Genomic DNA, 2,500 nt, shown 5'->3' with positions numbered 1-2,500 from the left:
TTTCTCTTGTGCGTCATAAAATTTTAAGAAAATGAACAATGTGTTGTAGAGCATGTTTTGCTGAAGAAATTATGTACGGCAAGAACTTTACTGTTGTTGTGTTTGAGTGATAAATAATCTATTTTTGTGTTAGTAGGGTTGGGGAAAATCCTGAAAATGACTGGTAAATGAGAGCGAAGTACAAATAACTGATGCCCTGGATAGTTGAAGCTTCACGTTTAACTCGTGAATTTCCAACGGCTATGTGGTCTTGTGGTATGACACTCTCTTTCGAATCGGAAGGTCCTGGGTTCGAGCCTTGCTCGGCGCATAGTTGAATCATTCGAGAAAGCTCTTTACTCACATTCTCTCACCGTACTCAGGTGTAAAATGAGTACCTGGCCGTTAACAGCGTTGTCTCTGTCCAAAAAAATTTCTGATATCGCCTAACAGGCGTCATGTACCGTCCTACATGTTAAATGTTGCTGTTGGTCAGGGACGTCTTGTTAAGCGCTTTGAGCACGTTTAGTGGAATTTGCTCTATATAAAAGCTCCATTTTTAAACAACCAACAATAGGAAAATGGTGACATTTGTTATGATACACCCACCATATTATATTAATGGAATAAAGCTTTAATATTACTATCAGACAATGGCCCTTTCTTGTACAGATTGTTCTTTTGAACAAACCTTTGCAAAGTGTTTTTGCCTTAACCCTTAACCAGCCATTTTCAGAATTTTCCCCAAAACTACACACCCACCCACCACAACAATAGTTTTTTTCTTACTCAAACAGAAAAGCAACAAATACATTCTATGCATAATATAGATCAGTAAAATGAATTCTACAACAAAGTGTTACGTTTTTATAGCTATAATAAAACATTTTTCTTTAAATTTTGTGATTTACAAAATAAATGATAAAAGTGTTGGTTCGATCGTAACGAATGTGACGATTTTCCTATGGTTGGTAAGGAGAAGATTGCATTGGATGGGTATGACTTTTCTAGAGAAATCGCGAAGAATGTTCAATAAAAAATATCTAAGAATTATTTTTTTACTTGAAATTTATCACCTTAATATTAATGCTATACGTCTAGATAAAATACTCACAACATCCTCCAGCCACATAAAAGGTACCAACACACAAAATGTGTAATCTTTAACGTTTATAGTCTGATGGATAGAATTTGGTGGGAAATAATCAGACAACAGGCTGTATTAAAAACAACAACAATGAACTAGCTGAGTGTCGTCAACTTCGTCCCTTCTATCTATATTATTATCGATGTATAAAAAAAAAACAACTTTTTTTCTGGCCAAAACGAGAAAAAGAAAAACGTCCAGTGAAAAATGGCCATGTCTTGTTTTCAATTAACTTTATGTGATGTGGAAAATGATTTCTCGTCCAAGAACGAGGTGTTGGTGTCCGGCAGTTGAAGTATTCAATAAACAAGGCTGTCTAGACTCGTCTCAGTTGAGTCGCCAGGATTGATTTCGTGTTCTTCCAGAGGGTAATTCTGTACTGATGTTATGCGTTCGGGTAAAATACTCACAATATCCGCCAACCGGATACAAAGTATCAACACGCAAAACTATGCGTAACATTGGACGATTATAGCCTGATTTAAATAATTTAGTAAGAATTACTCATAAAAATTGTGCGGCTATGTGGTCTAGTGGTATGACACTCGCTTTCGGATCGGAAGGTCCTGTGTTCGAGCCTCGCTCGGCGCATATTTGAGTCCTTGGAGAAGGCTCTTTACTCACATTCTCTCACCGTACTCAGGTGTAAAATGAGTACCTGGCTGTTAACAGCGTTGTCTCTGTACGAAATAAAATTGTAACAGGCGCCTAACAGGCATCATGTCCCGTCCTAAATGTTAAATGTTGCTGTTGGCCAGGGACCCCTTGTAAAGGGCTTTGAGTACATTTAGTGGATAGTGCGCTATATAAGAGCTCAATTTAATTTTAAAATTTGATGAGAATTTCTCATTAAATGGCAGTCTAAAAACAATAACAAAGAGCTGAGTGACGTCAACTTCGTTATTTCTATAACCCGGGACAGCGGTTTTGTCTTTGCTGTGTAGATAGTCAAAAGCTACCGAGTTCGATTTTCCGTCGCGAAGTTTTGCCTTAAGCAAAGTCATCTCGCTGTTACTCTCTTTTGCGACGCTCCACTGCGACCGACACCTGGTTTATTCCATTCTTATCTTCGAATAGACCCTAAGGAAAAAAAAGTCCCCTTATAGGTGTGAAAAAAGGGATTTTTGAAAACTTTTTAAAACATTATATTTTGCCATAATGATGTGCCACAATGTAGGGACGAACGGACGGTCAAAGTATTCGAAAATCGTTTGTATTTATATAAACAGAAACGAATAACCGAACTGCGACATTATGAAGCAATGATGTTTTGGTAGTTAACAAACTTGACTCAATTCACCATTAACCGACACTTCTTTATTTTCTTTAAAATGTTTAAATCTTAAGTTATTTCTATATTCCAGATTTGTTGGA

This window comes from Berghia stephanieae, chromosome 7 (assembly GCF_034508935.2).
Source record: "Berghia stephanieae isolate SIO BIC M18660-M18661 chromosome 7, UCSD_Bste_1.3, whole genome shotgun sequence".
In the NCBI taxonomy this organism is placed as follows: domain Eukaryota; kingdom Metazoa; phylum Mollusca; class Gastropoda; order Nudibranchia; family Aeolidiidae; genus Berghia; species Berghia stephanieae.
This window is presented reverse-complemented; position numbering follows the sequence as displayed.